Source organism: Cervus canadensis, chromosome X (assembly GCF_019320065.1).
Source record: "Cervus canadensis isolate Bull #8, Minnesota chromosome X, ASM1932006v1, whole genome shotgun sequence".
Classification (NCBI taxonomy): Eukaryota; Metazoa; Chordata; class Mammalia; order Artiodactyla; family Cervidae; genus Cervus; species Cervus canadensis.
In genome coordinates this window covers 52,285,072-52,306,710 of record NC_057419.1, presented here as the reverse complement: position 1 = coordinate 52,306,710, position 21,639 = coordinate 52,285,072, and the positions used below count along the sequence as shown (strand labels likewise).

The 21,639-nt window shown below is 41.7% G+C and overlaps 1 pseudogene; it reads left to right on the top strand.

Moving 5' to 3' along the window:
- The first annotated feature begins 1,040 nt into the window (after positions 1 to 1,040).
- On the top strand, positions 1,041 to 21,436 carry LOC122435553 (annotated as a pseudogene).
- The last annotated feature ends 203 nt before the right edge of the window (positions 21,437 to 21,639 follow it).

The following is a 21,639-nucleotide window of genomic DNA, read 5'->3' as shown; positions in this document are numbered from 1 at the left end:
TTACCAAGACTTCCTGTTGAAAATAACTCATGCAAATGGTTACTATGGTATCTGGCCAGGGCAGATGATTTGAGTCAGTTTCCCCTCACAACTCCCCCCGAGAGACTTTATACTCAAGATAAGTGAAAGTCAGTCATGTCTGACTCTTTGTGACCCCATGGATTATACAGTCCATGGAATTCTCCAGACAAGAATACTGGAGTTGTTGTAGGAAGGGGGACCCCTTTCAGGGCCTGAAACTGGGCTCTTGTCTAACACTCAGAAATGAATTGTCTGAGGAGACACATATGCTGACAAAGCAAGAGATTTTATTGGAAAAGGGTGCGTGGGTGGAGAACAGTAGGGTAAGGAAACCCGGGAGAACTGCTCTGCCATGTGGCTCACAGTCTAAAGTTTTATGGTGATAGGATTAGTTTCTGGGTTGTTTTCAGCCAATCATTCTGACTCTGAGTCCTTCCTGGTGGTGCAGGCCTTGTTCAGCCAAGATGGATGCCAGTGAGAAGGATTCTGGGAGGTGGTCAGACATGTGGTGTCCCCTTTCAACCTTTCCAGAACTCTTCCGGTTGGTGGTGGCTTATTAGTTCCCTGTTCCTTACCAGGACCTCCTCTCGTGTAAAACAACTCATGCAAATGGTTACTATGGTGTCTGGTCAGGGTGGGCGGTTTTAGTCAGTGTGCTTCCCCTAACAGAGTGGGTAGCCTTTCCCTTCTCCAGGGGATCTTCCCAGCCCAGGGATTGAATCCAGGTGTCCCACATTGCGGGCAGATTCTTTACCAGCTGAGCCATAAGGGAAGCCCTATACTCAAGATACTTATTGGGAATTGGGGCAGAGGGCCGGTTCTCCTGTAGTTACTTTCAGCTGACAGTGGGCATACGTAGCCCTGCCTAGTAGAGCAGAAGTCTCTCTCCACCTGACCTAAATAGAGGTATTCTGTGCCCAAAACCAACATTCACCCTCATAGTAACAACAATTTAGCCTGAAACTGTTGGACCCTGTCAGAGATGAAACAGACAGGAGCCAAACAGGAGGCCTAACAGGATGGTCATCACCGAGCCCCAGAAAATGAAGGCAAAATTTGGCATGAGGGCTGCAGGGGGTGACTTTCTTCTGAATGGTTGGTGGTGAAGTAATAGGGTGGTGGTGGTGGTTTAGTCACTAAGCCGTGTCCGACTCTTGCCATCCCATGGGCTATAGCCCGCCAGGGTCCTCTATCCACGGGATTTTCCAGGCAAGAATACTGGAGTGGTTTGCCATTTCCTTCTCCAGTGAATCTTATAGTGCTCCAGGAATCTAGCATTCAGCTTGAAGTTCCCATCCTCCACCTGGGTGGGGTCCCAGTTCTACATAACTCAAAGATAGTGTTATGCATATTCCTTGATTCTGAACTAGGATCCTGTCCCAAGGCTGTAACGCCACTTGACTGCTCCTCCCCTATTTCTGTATCCCCTCCCTTCTCTGATTAGCAACTGTTTGAATCTGCCCTTTGGAACTCAGGGAAGGTCAGGAGGTTGAATGAAGCCTATATCCTACAAAAAAAACTGGGGACACAGAAAGGCTTTGTAGTCCAGAGCCCCAGAGTCTTGCTCAGTTTTAATTCAGGGAACTGGGCAACTATGGCTCTGGCAACTTCCTGTCAAGATGGAACATAGTGCTGGCTCAATTTGGAGAACAGACATTGAATTGAAAGTATTTCTGATTTCCAGGTGCTGGATCTGAGTCTTGTATGATTAAAATCTCAATCCCTTGACTGCGATTGTGGTGTAACAGACCAAATTACAAATAGTTGGAAGAATGACAAGTGGAATTTTAATAGACAAATTTCATTTCTTTTCAGGGGAATAAGCCTAAAACCCAGTCTGGACCTGGCACTTTGGGGAGACTTGTAGCCAGGTAGCCAGTTGTCTAGTTTTATGAGTAGGTTTTAACTTTTAATGGAGTGTTAACATATAGATTATAGGTGCTATGGGGTCACAAAGAGTCAGACAAGGCTTAGGATGAAACCACCATCACAAACAGGGCCTATTGGTTATCATACATCTCTCCTCTTTCTGTTAATGTATGATCTAAAGCAATTTCCTTGTCTAGAAATGTAATGGTTACAAGAGGAGACATTTAAAAAGTAAGGTTGCAGTTACTAGCTTCCAGCAGACATTGTTTTGAGAATGTCGGTGGCATCCAGTGGCATCCAAATCAAACACAGCTCAGAAAATTCAAGTTCTTAGCAATACAAGGACTTGCCTGAAATTACATGTGTAGTGTTACCTAGTTATTTCCTTAGATGTCTGAACCATAACTACACAATTTTGACTTTTATTTGTAATATTCTCAATAGCCAAAGCAGATGTCACTGTTAACCATGTTAGTATTTCTCTAGGTATAAGAAGTTTTAAGAATTGGGGCTCATAAAATCTTCCCCTGAAAATATCTAACTCTCCAAAGAGTGCCTCATTCTTGATCTCCACTCTGAACTCCTTTCAGGGGGTGTTGAAGGTCAGCAACTACAGTGGCCATGATTCAATCTTTGCAGAGGCAGATGGCCAGGGCCTCTTCATAGTAATAAATCTGACCATGGTTTGCGGGGAGGTGGGAGGGGGCACATTTCATGACCATTTTATCCCACAGTGCTGGGAATGTTCTTTCCCAGGTGTGGCAAAGGTAACTCAATGTGTTGTTAGTGGACTAGGCCATAAAACAATATCCAAAATTCTCTGGACCACCTGCCTATATAAGCCTCTTCTGGCCTAGGAAAATATTTCCTCTTGTTGTTCCCAAAACTAGAGTTACACTTACAATCACTGATCTCATATGGAACTATATATTATTGTATCAGAGGCTCAGTAACACATTTGGTAATGTAAGAAAGATCAATTTTATAAAACAGGTGAAATATAAATCATAAGTAATAATTAAGTCAAGAACTTCCATCCCAGTAATATCCCACGTCATCTGACTTGGTCTATTCTGTTCCAATCTTGATCTTTCAGAGAAATTATATATTGGCATTGTCCACAATGCACACAGCCCAGTTTCTTAGTGTTACTAGACTGATTGGGCTTCTCTGGTGGTTCAGATGGAAAAGAATCCACCTGCAATGTGGGAGACCTGGGTTTGATCCCTGGGTTGAGAAGATCCCCTGGAGAAGGGCATGGCAACACATTCCAATATTCTTGGCTGTAGAATCCCCATGGATAGAGGGTCCTGGCAGGCTACAGTCCATGGGGTCGCAAAGAGTCGGACAAGACTGAGCAACTAAGCACTAGACTAATTACCCTTAGTATGATTTAATTGTTCCCAACATAGAGACTTTAAACTTAAATTACCATGGCTTGGTGTTATCTACATAAATCCATCCCGTAATTGTGGGAGATTTTATTCCTTGGCTGAAACTTCGCTTGTTGCTTTGGTTGAGCTTAAGTAATAGAAGAAAACATATTTATAGCCAGAGTCAGAGCAGGCATTAATTGGCCAGGTGAGGGAATGCCATCTGGTAATATCAACAGTGACCTGAACATAACTATAATTTTCCTTTTAAGGTAAATTTTCTCAGGGCCAACCAATTAGAGCCTTGGAGTACAGGAATTCACCAAGATAACCCAGAAGGACTAGACACAGGTTAACTGGCCACAAACCCAACAATTGGATTGATTTCTAAAAATAGTTTAGGATCATGCCTATGATAGAAAACCATTTGATTCATATGCAAATATCCAAGAAGTCAAGAAAACATAAAGGATCATACAAGCCACAAGTTGAGAATCTTGGGCAAGCTATCTATTTCTGATATTTGTCTCGTGGCAAAACTCTATTAGCCTTTGCCCTGCTTCATTCCTACTCCAAGGCCAAATTAGATTTAAGGGACTAGATCTGATAGAGAGCCTGATGAACTATGGATGTGACATTGTACAGGAGACAGGGATCAAGACCATCCCCATGGAAAAGAAATGCAAAACGGCAAAATGGTTGTCTGAGGAGGCCTTAAAAATAGCTGTGAAAAGAAGAAAAGCAAAAAGCAAAGGAGAAAAGGAAAGATATTCCCATTTGAATGCAGAGTTCCAAAGAATAACCAGGAGAGATAAGAAAGCCTTCCTCAGCAATCAATGCAAAGAAATAGAGGAAAGCAACAGAATGGGAAAGACTAGAGATCTCTTCAAGAAGATTAGAGACACCAAGGGAACATTTCATGCAAAAATGGGCTCAATAAAGGACAGAAATGGTATGGACCTAACAGAAGCAGAAGATATTAAGAAGAGGTGGCAAGAATACATAGAACTGTACAAAAAAGATTTTCACGACTCAGATAATCACAATGGTATGATCACTCACCTAGAGCCAGACATCCTGGAATGTGAAGTCAGGTGGGCCTTAGAAAGCATCACAATGAACAAAGCTAGTGGATGTGATGGAATTCCAGTTGAGCTATTTCAAATCCTGAAAGATGATGCTGTGAAAGTGCTGCACTCAATATGCCAGCAAATTTGGAAAACTCAGCAGTGGCCACAGGACTGGAAAAAGTCAGTTTTCATTCCAATCCCAAAGAAAGGCAATGCAAAAGAATGCTCAAACTCCACACAGTTGCACTCATCTCACACACTAGTAAAGTAATGCTCAAATTCTCCAAGCCAGGCTTCAGCAATATGTGAACCGAGAACTTCCAGATGTTCAAGCTGGTTTTAGAAAAGGCAGAGGAACCAGAGATCAAATTGCCACATCCGCTGGATCATCGAAAAAGCAAGAGAGTTCCAGAAAAACATCTATTTCTGCTTTATTGACTATGCCAAAGCCTTCGACTGTGTGGATCACAATAAACTGTGGAAAATTCTGAAAGAGATGGGAATACCAGACCACCTGACCTGCCTCTTGAGAAACCTGTATGCAGGTCAGGAAGCAACAGTTAGAACTGGACATGGAACAACAGACTGGTTCCAAATAGGAAAAGGAGTACGTCAAGGCTGTATATTGTCACCCTGCTTATTTAACTTATATGCAGAGTACATCATGAGAAACGCTGGCTGGAAGAAGCACAAGCTGGAATCAAGATTGCCAGGAGAAATATCAATAACCTCAGATATGCAGATGACACCACCCTTATGGCAGAAAGTGAAGAGGAACTAAAAAGCCTCTTGATGAAAGTGAAAGAGGAGAGTGAAAAAGTTGGCTTAAAGCTCAACATTCAGAAAACTAAGATCATGGCATCTGGTCCCATCACTTCATGGCAAATAGATGGGGAAACAGTGGAAACAGTGACTTTATTTTTGGGGGCTCCAAAATCACTGCAGATGGTGACTGCAGCCATGAAATTGAAAGATGCTTACTCCTTGGAAGGAAAGTTATGACCAAACTAGATAGCATATTAAAAAGCAGAGACATTACTTTGCCAAAAAAGGTCCGTCTGGTCAAGGCTATGGTTTTTCCAGTGGTCATGTATGGATGTGAGAGTTGGACTGTGAAGAAAGCTGAGTGCCGAAAAATTGTTGCTTTTGAACTATGGTGTTGCAGAAGACTCTTGAGAGTCCCTTGGACTGCAAGGAGATCCAACCAGTCCATCCTGAAGGAGATAAGTCCTGGGTGTTCATTGGAAGGACTGATGCTGAAGCTGAAACTCCAATACTTTGGCCACCTGATGCAAAGAGTGGACTCATTGGAAAAGACCCTGATGCTTGGAGGGATTGGGGGCAGGAGGAGAAGGGGACGACAGAGGATGAGATGGGTGGATGGCATCACCGACTCAATGGGCATGAGTTTGAGTAAGCTCCGGAAGTTTGTGATGGACAGGGAGGCCTGGCGTTCAAGGGGTCACAAAGAGTCGGACACGACTGAGCGACTGAGCTGAACTGAACTGAAGAAGCACAGAGACTAACTTTGACAACTTCTTCACAATGCCTGGACCAGCCAGAAGTAAAGGCAGGCCTCTTCAAAGCAGGAATTTAAAAACTCCCCAGCCCTGATAAAGTTAATCAAATGTTTTCCAGTCATATCCCCACTCCATGAAAAGTTTTGGAGTTGAGCCACCACAGATCCTTCTCTTTGTCCTTGAAGAAAATCCTTAATAAACAAATCCTGGGACCAGGGCTACATTTCTGATGACTCAATCCTCCCTGAGCACAGCTGGGTCCCATAGTAATTTACTTTATTGATTAACTTGGCTCTTGACTTACTCTTGATTTTTATTATGAGGCGGCCTTGGGGATTCTTTGGAACATGGAAATAGAGCAAAGGAAGCTATATGTTCTGTTAAATGAGGTGCATTGGGGCAAAATGGTCTCTAAAGGCCCTTCCAACTCTGATATTTGAGGATTCTAAGAGTTTCTCTTCCATAATTTCTCAGGAAAACTTGTGTGGATGAGGTAAGATCAGGGTGAGGAAACTTGATTTTTGCCAGAGCTGACAGACTCCAGCAGAGAAAGGAATGTTTTGGGCCAGAAAGGGCCCTGACAAGAGTCTGGACGAGCTCAACAGTCCTTGGGTTTATTCCTGGAGGGTGAGACCCTGGCCTTTCACCTCTCTAAATGGAGAAGTGATCCCAGGCATCCTATTAGCAATGTGGCTGTGCTCAGTGTCAGCAGCTAGAAAAGGACAAGGGCTTCTGCTGAGCTGAAAGCCTAGCAAATAGTAGGAGAGGGATGACAGGAGTAGGAGAAGGAAAACATGATTATTTCCTGGCAGGCATCATCACTGGTTTGATATTTCTGACAGTTTTATTCTTTCTGAACATCTGGCCTCCATTTCACAAAGTTGTGAGCGGAACTCATCTGAGAGGTTATCACAGGGTCAGGCCTAGGCTGAGGTGAGGCAAAGAGAGGCATTTGCCTCAGGGGCAAAATTTGAGGGGGACACCAAAAAAAAAAAAACTCAGTAATCAAAATGTTCTTTTAAAAAATTAATTGAAGTAGAGTTCATTTACAATGTTGTGTTAATTTCTGCTGTACAGCAAAGTGACTCAGATTGGGCTTCTCGGATAGCTCAGCTGGTAAAGAATCCACTTCCAATGCAGGAGACCCTGGTTCAATCCCTATGTTAGGAAGTTTTCCTAGAGAAGGGATAGGCTACCCACTCCAGTATCCTTGGGCTTCCCTGATGGCTCAGATGGTAAAGAATCTGCCCGCAGTGTGGGAGACCTGAGTTCAATCCCTGGGGAGGGGAAATCCCCTGGAGGAGGGCATGGCAACCCTCTCCAGTATTCTTGCCTGGATATTCCCCATCGACAGAGGAGCCTGTGGGCTATAGCCCATGGCATTGCAAAGACTCAGACATGACCGAGTGACTAAGCACACACACACACACACACACATATATATTCTTTTTCATGTTCTTTTCCATTATGGTTTATCATAGGACATTGAATATAGTTCCCTGTGCTGTATGGTATGACCTTGTTGTTTATTCATCGTGTATATAATCATTTGCCTCTGCTAATCCCACATTCCCTAAATCAATAATTTTAATGCATCATTTAGAAATCACAATTAATGTAGGGTATCAAAATGTCAAAAACTGTGATACGAAGGATTAGTAATAATGCCAGACCAAAACATAATGAACACGAGGTAAAAGGAAAAACTGGTAAGACATTTTATGGGGGGGACCACTTTATGAGAAATTGCCAAGGAAGTATTTAGAGAATGTATAGCCCTGAAAGCCTGCATCAGTACGAAAAAGCAACAATGGATTACTGCCTAAAGAACTTAGGGAAGGAACAAATAACAAATCAAACAAGCTTAGGAAAGGAGAAATAAAATTTGGAGCAAGAACAAAAAAACTGAAAGGCAAAGCTTCACTTAAACCTTTAAAAAAAATCAAGGATGAGGAAAGGGGTATTGCATGCTCTCTCTCTTGCTTGAGTATATCTTTCCAAGGGCTTCTCTGGTGGCTCATTGGTAAAGAATCCACCTGCCAATGTAAGAGACAGGAGATGCGGGTTCAATCCCTGGGCCAGGAAGATCCCTTGGAGAAGGAAATGGTAATCCACTCCAGTATTCTTTCCTGGAAAGTTCTACAGACAGAGGACCCTGGTGGGCTACAGTCCGTGGGGTCACAAAAGAGTCAGACACATCTTAGCGACTAAACAACAATAACATATCTGTACAAACCAAAGCTTGAATTAGATTAATCCTGGTTAAAAACAAGTAGCACACAAGATTGCCCTGATTAAAATTCTAGTTAAAAATAGTTCAGATAATTAAAGAAGAAAAATAAGTAAAAAATAGAAATATAGGGGCAGTAGAAATAAAAATGACACATTAGCAAAAGATATGTTTGTACATCCATGAAAATCAAGTCCCCAAATACAAGAGGTAATGAATAAGCTTTGAAAAAGTATAGGATAGAAAACACTTGTGAGCTGTAAGAGTTTGCCATCAACTATAAAACAATTCCAGTTGCTTTTCTCCCCACTGACTTGAAGACATGTAAAAAGTCCAGCAGCTCCCCTGCACTAAGGTCTCTGTGGTGTCAGAACATGAAAAAATATGAAAGAATCGACTGAATTTCTATATCCTAGAGCCACCCAGCCAGAAAGAAGAAAGGCTAATTACCATAGTGACAATAATATTAAACACCTAGGTATTAAAGAAGGCAAGAAATGATATTTACAGAGCACTTATTGAGTGCCAGACAGTACTTTTAAAAACTTTGTGTGATGGTTTGTTATTATCTGTTTTATACAGCTGTGAAATTAGCAGGTCAGGTTTAAAGACCCTTTTAAAAGTCATACAATCAGTAAGCAGGAGAGTTGGGATTCAAATCCAGGTTTGCCTCATGCCAAATCCTACGTTTTTTCCTTTCTATTACACTGTCTTCCCAATAATTCCGAATCCATGTTTATTAAACAACTATAATACATGAATGAGTAAAAGAAAGGAAAAACAGATAAATAGAAAAATAGGCCATGCTCCTGACTAGTAAAATTAAGTAAAAAACAAAACACTTTCTAATTCAATATATGTTTCATATAATGCCAATTTAAATTTTTTGGGATGATCTCAAAGTATCTCCCTCAAGATAGCTATTACTTGCCAAGGGGAAAGAGCAACTTTCCAATTGATGAGCCTACCAGTAACACCTTAATTATGTGATCAAGGTTGACATTATCAGTGAAGACATATTTATATAATGCACCCCCTGATATAACATCAACAGACGGGCATGTCACCTCTGTGGCATTCTTGCCAAAAACCCATAACAGCAATCTAATTATGAGAAACTACCAGATAAACCTTAATTGAGGGACAGGCTACAAAATAGCTGACCAGATGACCACAGTTGATTCCAAAGGTTCATGAGGGAACATTTTAGAGTTATGGAAATGTCAACTATATATCTTGATAAGAGATATGTATACATTTAACACAGGAGTATGTATTTCTCAAGACTGATCAAATTGCACACTTAAAATTAGTGAACATTATTCTATCTAAATTATATCAATAATTTATTTTAAAATATATATCATTGTTCAGTCACTCAGTTGTATCCAACTCTTTGCAACCCCATGGACTGCAACATACCAGGCTTCCCTGTCCTTCACCATCTCCTGGAGTTTGCTCAAACTCACGTCCATTGAGGCGGTGATGCCATCCAACCATCTCATCCTCTGTCATCCCCTTCTCCTCCTGCCTTCAATCCTGCCTCCTCCTCCTGCTTGTTGTGATCCACACAGTCAAAAGATCTAGTGTAGTCAGTGAAGCAGATGTTTTTCTGGAATTCTCTTGATTTTTCTATGATCCAACAGATGTTGGCTATTTGATCTCTGACTCCTCTGCCTTTTCTAAACCCACCTTTTACATCTGGAAGTTCTCAGTTCACATATTATTGAAGCCTAACTTGAAGGATTTTGAGAATCACCTTGCTAGCATGTGAAATGAGTGCAATTGTGCAGTAGTTTGAATATTTTTGGCATTGCCCTTCTTTGGGATTATAACAAAAACTGACCTTTGCCAGTCCTGTGGCCACTGCTGAGTTTTCCAAACTTGCTGGCATGTTGAGTGCAGCACTTTAACAGCATCATCATTTAGGATTTGAAATAGCTCTGCTGGAATCCCATCACCTCCACTAGCTTTGTTCATAGTGATGCTTCCTAATATATATAATTCTTCCTAATATATATCAATACATATATTATATATATATATTTTAAAATATAAGTAACTGTTAGTAACTCAGTCATGTCTGACTCTTGCAACCTCATGGATTGTAGCCCACCAGGCTCTTCTGTCCATGGGATTTCCCAGGCAAGAATACTGCAGTGGGTTGCCATGCCCTCCTCCAGGGGACCTTCCTAGCCTAGGGATTAAACCTAAGTCTCCTGCATTGCAAGCAGCTTCTTTACTGTCTGAACCACCAGGGGATTATATTTTTAAATATATCTAAGGTTCTTGCCTGGAGAATCCCAGGGACGGGGGAGCCTGGTGGACTGCCGTCTATGGGGTCGCACAGGGTCAGACACAACTGAAGCGACTTAGCAGCAGCAGCAGCAAAGTTAATACCTTAGGAAAAAAATTCCCTACACTGCTCACAAGTTTTTCGTTCTTCTGCCTTTTTCCAGAAAGTTTCCAATTCAGCAAGTCTTTCTGACTTCAGACTGTCAGTTCAGTTCAGTTCAGTCTCTCAGTCATGTACGACTCTTTGCGACCACATAGACTGCAGCACACCAGGCCTCCCTGTCCATCACCAACTCCCAGAGTTTACTCAAACTCATGTCCATTGAGTCGGTGATGCCATCCAACCATCTCATCCTCTGTCGTCCCCTTCTCCTCCCACCTTCAATCTTTCCCAGCATCAGGGTCTTTTCAAATGAGTCAGCTCTTCTCATCAGGTGGCCAAAGTATTGGAGTTTCAGCTTCAACACCAGTCCTTCCAGTGAATATTCAGGACTGATTTCCTTTAGGATGGACTGGTTGGATCTTCCTGCAGTCCAAGGGACTCTCAAGGGTCTTTTCCAGCACCACAGTTCAAAAGCATCAATTCTTTGGTGCTGAGCTTTCTTTATAGTCCAACTCTCATATCCATACATGACTACTGGAAAAACCATAGCCTTGACTAGACTGACCTTTGTTGGCAAAGTAATGTCTCTGCTTTTTAATATGCTGTCTAGTTTGGTCATAACTTTTCTTCCAAGGAGTAAGTGTCTTTTAATTTCATGGCTGCAATCACCATCTGCAGTGATTTTGGAGCCCCCCAAAATAAAGTCAGCCACTGTTTCCACTATTTCCCCATCTATTTGCCATGAAGTGATGGGACCAGATGCCATGATCTTAGTTTTTCTGAATATTGAGCTTTTAAGCCAACTCTTTCATTCTCCTCTTTCACTTTCATCAAGAGGCTCTTGTTCTTCTTCACTTTGGGCCATAAGTGTGGTGTCATCTATACATCTGAGGTTATTGATATTTCTCCTGGAAACCTTGATTCCAGCCTGTGCTTCATCCAGCCCAGCGTTTCTCATGATGTACTCTGCATATAAGTTAAATAAGCAGGGTGACAATATACAGCCTTGATGTACTCCTTTTCCTATTTGGAACCAGTCTGTTGTTCCATGTCCAGTTCTAACTGTTCCTTCTTGACCTGCATACAGATTTCTCAAGAGGCAGGTCAGGTGGTCTGGTATTCCCATATCTTTCAGAATTTTCCACAGTTTATTGTGATCCACACAGTCAAAGGCTTTGGCATAGTCAATAAAGCAGCAATAGATGTTTTTCTGGAACTCTCTTGCTTTTTCGATGATCCAGTGGATGTTGGCATTTTGATCTCTGTTTCCTCTGCCTTTTCTAAAACCAGCTTGAACATCTGGAAGTTCATAGTTCACGTACTGTTGAAGCCTGGCTTGGAAAATTTTGAGCATTACTTTACTAGCGTGTGAGATGTGTGCAATTGCACGGTAGTTTGGCCATTCTTGGCATTGCCTTGTTTGGGATTGGAAGGAAAACTGGCCTTTTCCAGTCCTGTGGCCACTGCTGAGTTATCCAAATTTGTTAGCATATTGGGTGCAGCACTTTCACAGCATCATCTTTTAGGATTTGAAATAGCTCAACTGGAATTCCATCACCTCCACTAGCTTTGTTTGTAGTGATGCTTCCTAAGGCCCACTTAACTTCACATTCCAGGATGTCAGGCTGTAGGGGAGTGATCACACCATTGTGATTATCTGGGTCATGAAGGTCTTTTTTGTATAGTTCTTCTGTGTATTGTTGCCACCTCTTAATATCTTCTGCTTCTGTTAGGTCCATACCATTTCTGTCCTTTATTGAGCCCATCTTTGCATGAAACGTTCCGTTGGTGTCTCTAATCTTGAAGAGATCTCTAGTCTTTCCCATTCTATTGTTTACCTTTAATGAGATACCTTTAAAGAGCAGCCCTCCCTCCTGCTCCTTCTACTTGTCTGTGGTGACTCAGAGCAGAACTTTGGAAGCTCTCTCTTTATCAGAACTTCCCTCCCCGATCCCAGCTACATATCCAAAGGGAGAAGGTTTTTCAGCTCACCTCTTTCTTGTCATAAAAGTCTCCTCTCAGAAAAGCCTTCCTCCACCATCCTGTCTCCCATAGTTACTCTTTATTATATGACTCTGCTTTATTTTCATCACACTAATTGATACATCCTTTTCATCATTATTTATTTGCCTATTGACTGTCTCTTCCCACCAGAATAGTAACACCAGGAGCACAGGGACCTACCTGTTTTGTTCACTACTGTATTCTCAGTGCCCAGCACTGTGCCTGGTACATAGCAGCCATTCAACACATATTTTTGTATTTTTATTTATTTATTTTTGATTGCACTGGGTTTTTGTTGCTGCACATGGGCTTTCTCTAGTTGGGGCAAGCAGGGGTTACTCTTCATACAGTGCACGGGCTTCTCAATGTGATGGCTTCTCTTGTTGCAGAGCACAGGCTCTAGGCGCACAGGCTTCAGTAGTTGCAGCGCACAGGGCTCAGTAGCTATGGCACACAGGCTTAGTTGCTCTGTGGCATGTGGAATCTTCCTAGACCAGGGATCAAACCCCTGTCGCCTGCATTAGCAGATGGATTCTTATCCAGTATACTACCAGGGAAGTCCTTTATTTTCTTAAAAAATTTTTTGGAGATAAATTTTCCAAATTTATTTCAGAAATTGAAGCATAGTTGCTTTACAATGCTGTGTTAGTTTCTACTCTACAGCAAAATGAATCAGCCATACATATACATATATCCCTCCTTTTTGGACGTCCTTCCCATTCAAGTCACCACAGTGCATTAGGTGGAGTTCCCTGTGCTCTACAGTATAACTATCTCATTAGTTATCCATTTTATACATTGTATCAATAGTGTATATCTGTCAATTCCAATCTGCCAAGTCCTCCCACCCCCCCTTTCCTCTTTGGTGTCTATGCATTTGTTATCTATGTCTGTATCTCTTCAAAAAACATTTCTTGAATGAATAGCAACCTACCTCTTTCAGTGTTCCCTGATGGGGACAAATAACTAATTGGGGAATCCGAAAATTTGTAATTAACCATGGCCATTTATATCACTTCATCACTAAATATAGCAGATAAGTATCAATTTCCTCATCCCCAAAATCGAGATGCTAGCCAATACCTTTCAATATTTACCTCTCTGGAGCTGTTGTACAGATCAAAGGGTCAACAAACAAAGTGAAAATGTTGAAAAATATACCTAAATGTGCTCATTAAAATTTCCATGCAAAATAATAAATATCTGAACTTTTACTATGTGCCAGGCATTCATCTAAGTGCTTTCCACTATGTTGTCCTTTAGTACTCCCAACAACCTTATGAGGTAGGTACTCTTATTATCCCATTTTAAAGATGAGACAACTGAGACCCAGAGAATCTGAAGAACTTGCCCAAGTTTACACAGTTAGAAGTGGTAGAGTTGGCATTCAAACACAGATAATACTGGCTCCTAAACCCCCATTCTGTTCTGCTTCATAGAATACCAAGACCTTGTCCATTATGCCACATGTCAGGATAAGTCCCAGTGTAGTGCAGAATGGAGTAGACATATCTAGGAGGTGACAGGAACCTCTGGTGTGGAGTGGATGGTTGGCTGGAAGGAATCCAAGCTGGTGGATGGGCAGAGATTTCCAAAGGGTATTGCAGGCATAAGCCAAGGTCCACAAGAAGGTCAAAAGATACCCCAAAGCAGCAGGCATCTCAACAAACAAGCAGACAAAACTCCTGGGACTCATGGAACAGGCAATACCCCTAAGTTCAGAGGAGATACTCAAAATGCATCCTCAGGGGACAAACTGGTAATTCACATTTTTTCACAGTCCCCAAACCCACTACTTGGGGGGTGGGTCCTGAAGGATGGGGGAGAAACCAGAGTGAAACAACTCCAGACAAGTTGGCATGCATGTGCTCTTTGCGGAACAAGTGTGGTCCCTGATGGTGTCCATTCAATGTTTCCAAGAATCAGGCTGCACGAGGCAGAGGGGGAGGAGGCATTATGGAATACTTGGGGTGCTTAGGGCCTTTACCAATGAGTATGAAAGTTATTTCAATATTTTAACAGCTAACAGGGTTGTACTGGTGCCTAAAGTCTGAATGCCAGCCCTAGGTTTGAAATTCTTTACTTTTTCCTATCTTCCTCAAGCCTCAGGGCCTGGCTGAAAACTGAATTTGAGATATCATATGACGTGAATCCAGCTGAGGAAAGAGTGGAAGGGAAGGCCCCCACGAGTTGCTCCTTGTGGCTCACAGAGCTCTATCCTCACTTTGATCATGCTGTATTATAACATCCTGTTTACATGTCTGTCCTTCCTCTAGACTGGAAGTAACATGTAATAATAAATGGATGAAAAGGGCCCCCCACTTCTTGGGCAGTTGGCCAATCGATGTTTTGTTGAGTAACAGCTAATGTGGATTGTATGCTGATTCTGTGCCAGGTTTTTCATCTGATCTTCATGGCACCCCTGTTGGAAACCCCATTTTGCAACTGAAGAAATGAAGGCAAAGAAAATCAGAAACTTGCCCACAATAGGCAGCCTGATTCTGGAGTTTGTACTCTTTTTTTTTTTTTTTTTTTGGAGTTTGTACTCTTAACTGTTGTGCTTGATTTAAGTGACTGGTAGGTGGCCATACATGTGCAAAAGTTCAGAGATGAATAGAATGTGGCTTGTTTAGGAACTGGGGAGACATATGTAGCTGGAATGCAGAATGTGTGAAGGGGAGCTGGTGGGTGATAAAGCTAGAAAAGTCAGCTGGCATCTGATTGCAAAGGACCTTGTATATCTTGTTTGAAATTTTGGACTCACTTCTAAGGTCAATGTGAAACCATTTGAAAGGTTGGAGCCCGGCAGTTTCAGGGTGAGATTTATGTTCTGGAATGTTCACTTGGTCTGCTGTGGGACAAATGTATTGGACGGAGTGCTGCTCAACTGTTATTTACTTCCTTTGTTTATTTCTGGTTGTTCCTCCCTTTCATTTTTCATTTTTAAAATGCCAACTTCACTGGACTTTAGTGATTGTTAAAAGAATTTATCCACACCCGGGCCAACACATCCCTTGTAAGGCAGGTGGCAGAGGTAAGGATGACTGACAGGAAAACCTCTGCTGTGATGGAGCCAACTGGTAAAGAGAAGGGTGGTAGATTTTAACTTGCCTTCCCTATGGCTGCACTTTGTTCACTGTCCGTATTTCACACACTCACTCTCACCAGATGCTAGGAACGAACAGTCAACTCTAGATTCCATGCCCCCCCCACCCACAAATGACAAATGGGTGTATTTTTTCTGACCCTGAAGGGGTTTCACACAACACTTCCCAGAAACTATAAATCCTGTTCCAAACTCAGCAGGAGGGAGAAGCAAAGTCAAACACACTGACCTGCAAATCTTCCTCTCGAGGGGTTTGATAGCATTTGTCTCCCAGAAACCTTGCTTTTGAAAAAAGAGATTTCTCCTGTCTGAGATCTCAGGTTCCTGTCAGCCAGCCCTGTAGGAGGGGGGAACTGTCTGATGTAGGGAAGAAGGGGCTTACCAGGAAAATCTCTTCTGGCAACAAAGGGCCCACTTCTGCACTGATACAGAAACTTACTTCTCACCCTGATGCTTCTTGTGGAGCAGGCACTCCTAGAATTTGTCATGTATCTTTATCCACCTTTGAGTATACTCTTGGGGTTTTCATCTTATTTCCCTGGCCTTCCTTCTCAGTCTCTCATGGAACCCTCTATATCTGCTCCTGTGATGAATGTTGGAGTACACAGAGATCCACCCTCACCTCTTCTCACCACTCCCGCTCCCTAGCTGCACCAGCTCTGCAAAGGTCTGGAGGAAGGCCCAGCTGGAACATTGCCAAACAGAGCTAGTGTTGAGGTTTGGGTCCTGAAGGAAACCAAGAGCCAGAGGAGTTGAGTTAGAGGTGTGTCTGAGATGAAGTTTCTCTATGGTGCTTCTTTTCTGGGGAGAGGGGGATCCCAGAACTTTTAAAATGCAGATTCCTAGATCCCACCCAGGGAAAGTCTTCTTTACTCAGTTAGGAATGCAACACAGGCATGTGTGTTTTGAAAAAAATCTTTAAGAGATGGTCTATCACTCCTTCTTATTTTGAAAAAAAAATGGAAACCTGCAGAAAGTTATAAAATTAGCACGAGTACCCTTTATCCAGTTTTACCAACTATTAATGTTTTGCCATCTTGCTTGTCTACCTAGCACACAACTGACTAAAATGATGAATGTGTAATTATTATCATATAACATAATAACTATTATCTTGCTGAACCGTTTGAAAGTTAGTTGCAAACATTAGGATATTCAAGTACTGTAGTGTGTATCTCCTAGGAATAAGGACATTCTTTCACATATAGTTCATATACAGTTTTCCTTAAATATCCTAATAATGGCCTCTTCAGACATTCTCCTCTACCCCCTCCAAAATCCACATATTGCATGGAGTTATCCTTTAGTCTCCTGTCATCTAGAACAGTTCCCCAGCCTTTTCACTAGTCTTTCATAACACTGACATTTTTTGAGCTCAGGCCAGTAGTTTCGAAGAATGTCTGAGAGATTTTGACATACAGCCAAGGTAAAGAACAGCTTAGAGACTAGTTCGGAGAGATCACAACCAGTTAATGAACTGAAGGGCAGGCCTGGAGCCAAAACAGAGACTCAGGAACTGCATGAAAAACTGAAAGGAGGTCAGAAGGGTAGTGAAGAAGGGTGGTGGCTGGGCAGATTGAATGGCTTAAAAATAAAAGGTCACAGCAGCTCTTCTCAGGATTACAAACACTGAAATACACCCAACAGTGATTCACCTGGTGATTTCTTGAGTCCTCTCACCCGACTCCTGTGCCCCAGGGCCTTATGTTGATTGGTTATGGCATTCATTCAACATATGCCATGTGTCAGGCACTGTTCTAAGCACATTTACCTCATTATACTTTTACCACAACAGACTCCCTAGAAGGCAAGAACTGTGATTGTCCCTATTTTTATTTTTTTAATTGAAGTATAGTTGATTTACAATATTGTGTTAGTTTCAGCTATACAACAAAGTGATTCAGCTTTAAACATATACATATATAGCAGATTCTTTCCTATTATAAGTTACTACAAAATATTGAATATATCTCCCTATGCTGTATAGTAAACTTTTATTGTTTATCTACTTTATATATAGCAGTATGGATCCCTTAATCCCAAACTCCTAATTTATTAAATTAGGAATGATTGTCCCTATTTAATGAATGAGGAAACTTGAAGCCCAATGCGGTGGTAACTTGTTTAGGGTCACACAGCTAGTATGTAGGGTTCCAGAATTTGAACTCAGGCAGTCTGGCTCCAGGGCCTTCACTTTTATTTGTTCATTTTATGTTTAAAACTATTATTCATTTGATTTTTGGTTCTAGGATACAGAACAGTTCTATCATCCCCTTAAACACCTTGGTGCTCTCCCTTTATAGTCACCCCACCTCACTCCCTCCTATGAATAATGTTGTCATTTTTGTTTTGTTCCTTCTGGAGGCTGTGTTTCCAACTTCAGTTAGGGTTTTTTAAATTGTGCACCACTAAGCGGGTCTTTCCTATATATTCACTAACCAATAGTCATTTGGGCCTTCACAAAGTACTGTTAGTTCAGTTTTCCATCTGCGTTATGCTAGTTAGGAGCAGTTAAAATGCACCCAGAGGTCCAGAGTAAACAGCTTTATTGGCAGCTTTCCTGAGTTCCAGTACTTCCTAATTTCCCAGGCTTCCATGTTTGGTTCTCATGGTTTCTTCACGGCTAGAAAGAACCCATGTCCAGAATTGTGCTGGGACTAGGAGGAGACTAGGAAGGAGTAGACAGAAACTAATAATGAAAGCCCTGGGTTTAGGCCCCTCCCTCTTAGAGCTGCAGGTGTATTGAACAGAAAGGAAAGTTCTTCAGAATTCCAGCTTCTGCCATTTCCCATTTCCGGCTGCTCCTTGCCTCTGCCTTCACCCCCACTGTGGGACTACCTGGTGACTGGGGCACTAGAGAACAGAAAAAAGGGGAAGGGGAGAAAGCACCCATGTATGTCCTGCACTCTGTCTGGAACTTAGGATTTCCCTTTTTTGCTCCTCCATGCAAAACTAGTGGCTTCCTCCTGGATCTCCTTTTGCATCACTGTGCTCACTTCCAGTTTTTAGAATGTGTTGAGTTTGTGGTGGGAGATGCTGGAGGAACAAATGTGGTAAACTCTCTACCAGTTTGGTGTTACTTTTATTTCTATGGTTCTCTGATCTGTCTGCTGATATGTATTGAGTTCTCAAAGAGCTGCTCATGTATTCTGTACAAGTTTTAGAGTCAAGTTAAGTGGAGGATAAAGAGGTGTGTGTTTATTACATTATATCCAAAATCAAAAATCGACCCTCACTTTTAAACCCTATGACACACCGCCTCTCCACATAAATGTCCCACAGACCTTATGAGCTCATTAAGTGCCAATCAGACTTCATTACCTATTCATTCACTTTAGTCTTACCTCTTCCAATGATCCCTATCTCAACTAATCCCACCATTATTTACCTAGTTGTCCAAGCCCATTGGAATGACTATTGCTGAAGCTGAAGCTCCAATACTTTGGCCACATGATGCGAAGAGCTGACTCTTTGGAAAAGAACCTGGATCTGGGAAAGATTGAAGGCAAAAGTAGAAGCAGGCAGCAGAGGATGAGATGGTTAGATAGCATCACCAACTCAATGGACATGAATTTGACCAAACTCCAGGAGATAGTGAAAGACAGGGGAGCCTGGCGTATTTCAGTCCATGGGGTCGCAAAGAGTCAGACACAGTTTAGCAACTGAACAGAAATGAACAACCAAGCCCAAATCCTGGGCATTGTCTTTGACTCCTCTCCCTCTATGCTGTTCACATCCAGTCATTCATTGATCCTTGCTTCTCCCTCCTTGTGGCTCAGCTGGTAAAGAATCTGCCTGCAATACAGGAGACCTGGGTTCGATCCCTGGGTTGGGAAGATCCCCTGGAGAAGGGAAAAGATACCCACTCCAGTATTCTGGCCTGGAGAATTCCTGTATAGTCCTGTATACAGGGTTCCTGTATACAGGAGAACCCCCTGTATAGTCCATGGGGTTGCAAAGAGTCCGACACCACTGACTGACTTTCACTCACTCTCTCTCCTTATTTTCACAATCTTAAATTATTCAGGCCATTATTCTTTACCACCTGGATTATTGCTACAGTCAGCTAATTGGTGTGACAGGCTATTTTTTTTTAATTCAGCTGTCTATTTTTTATTGTCTGTATACACAAAAACACAAAAATATTAGCCAATATATTATTTTTATGCATTTTTATGGAAGTATAATTACTTTACAAAGTTGTATTCATTTCAACTGTATAGCAAGGTTTATATATATATATATATATATACACATATATATATTCTTTTTTCAGATTCTTTTTCATTATAAGTTATTATAAAATATTGACTATAGTTCACTATGCTATACAGTAGGTCCTTGTTGTTTTTCCTATTTTATATATAGTAGTGTGTATTTGCTAATCCCAAACTCCTGATTTATCTCTCCCCCTCCCTGATATCCCCTTTGGTAACCATAAATTTGTTTTCTATGACTGTGACTCTGTTTCTATTTTGTAAATAAATTTTTTGCAACTCTATGAACTGTAGCCTGCCAGGTTCCTCTGTCTATGGGATTTTTCAGGCAAGAATACTGGAGTGTGTTGCCATTTTCTCCTCTAGGAGATCTTCCTGACCCAGGGATCCAACCAATATCTCCTATGTCTCCTGCATTGTAAGCGAATTCTTTACCTGTTGAGCCATCAGGGAAGCTCTTTATTATATATAATGTGTATATGTTAATCCCAAACTCCTGATTTATCTCTCCCCCTCCCCGCTATCCCCTTTGGTAATGGGAAGTTTGATTCCTATGATTATGATTCTGTTTCTATTTGGTAAATAAGTTCATTTGTATCATTTCTTTTTAGATTCCACATATAAGTGATATCATATGTTATTTGTCTTTCTCTGTCTGACTTACTTCACTTAATACATGACAATCTCCAGGTCCATCCACGTTGCTGCAAATGGCATTATTTCATTCTTTTTAATGGCTGAGTAATACTCCATTGTATATATGTACCACTTCCTTATCTGTTCATCTGCTGATGGATATTTATTGTTTCCATGTCTTAAGCCTAATGTATTACTGATGTTATCACAAGCTGAACTTACCCTGGTCAAGAAACAGAACATTACCAGCATCCAAAAGCCCCTCTTTTGTGCTTCCTCTAAAATACTACCCCTTCCCTTCTTCCTGTAGGTGACCACTAGGCCAACTCTCAACACCACAGCTTGTCTCTGCCATTTAAAAAACTTTATGTATAAATAAAATCATACTGTATAATTTTCTTGTGCCTAATTTCCTTAGCTCAACATTATATTTGGAAGAGTCAATCATGTTGCACATTGTTTTATTCTCACTGCTGTATAATATTCCATTGTATGTTATATCATCTATTTTATGGTTGATAAACATTGGGGTTGTTTTCAGTGTGGCTTGTTAAGAATATTGCTGCCACAGCTTCCCACGCAGCGTTGCCCTTGGCCACGGAGACTGTGCCCACTTTCAGCTCTTGTGCCTCAGCATGACTGCTTTGGGTGTCCTGAGGCTGCCCTGCAGCCCCAAGGCTCGCATGGGCAGCCAGTGGCAACTCCAGCAGGGCCTTGCTGCCAGCCCCTCTGGCTACCAGCCCTTTACGGAGCTCCCAGACTGATCTTAGGCAGATGGCCACCCTTCTCCTCCAGTGAAAGGCCAGCTTTGAAGATAAACTCAAAAGGAAAAGTTTGTGAGATGAGTTGTACTGCTGTCACAGGAAGTGGATGCTAGATTACAGGCATGGCAGCTCAGGCAGCAGGAGAAATTGCAGAAAGAAGACAGGAAGCAGCAGAATGCTCTTAAACCCAAAACGTCTCTACTGCAGAACCCACAACCAAGTCAATAAAAAAGTGACTCCTGTCCCCTTTCAAAAAGAAAAAAGAAAAAAAAAACAATAGTGCTGCTACGAATACTCCACTCCTATGCATGTCTTTTGGTGGCCATAAGCATTCATTTATACTTGCTATATACTTAATGATGTTATTTCTGACATGTATATGTTCATCTTTAATAGATACTGTAAAATTATTTACCAGAGAGGTTGTACCA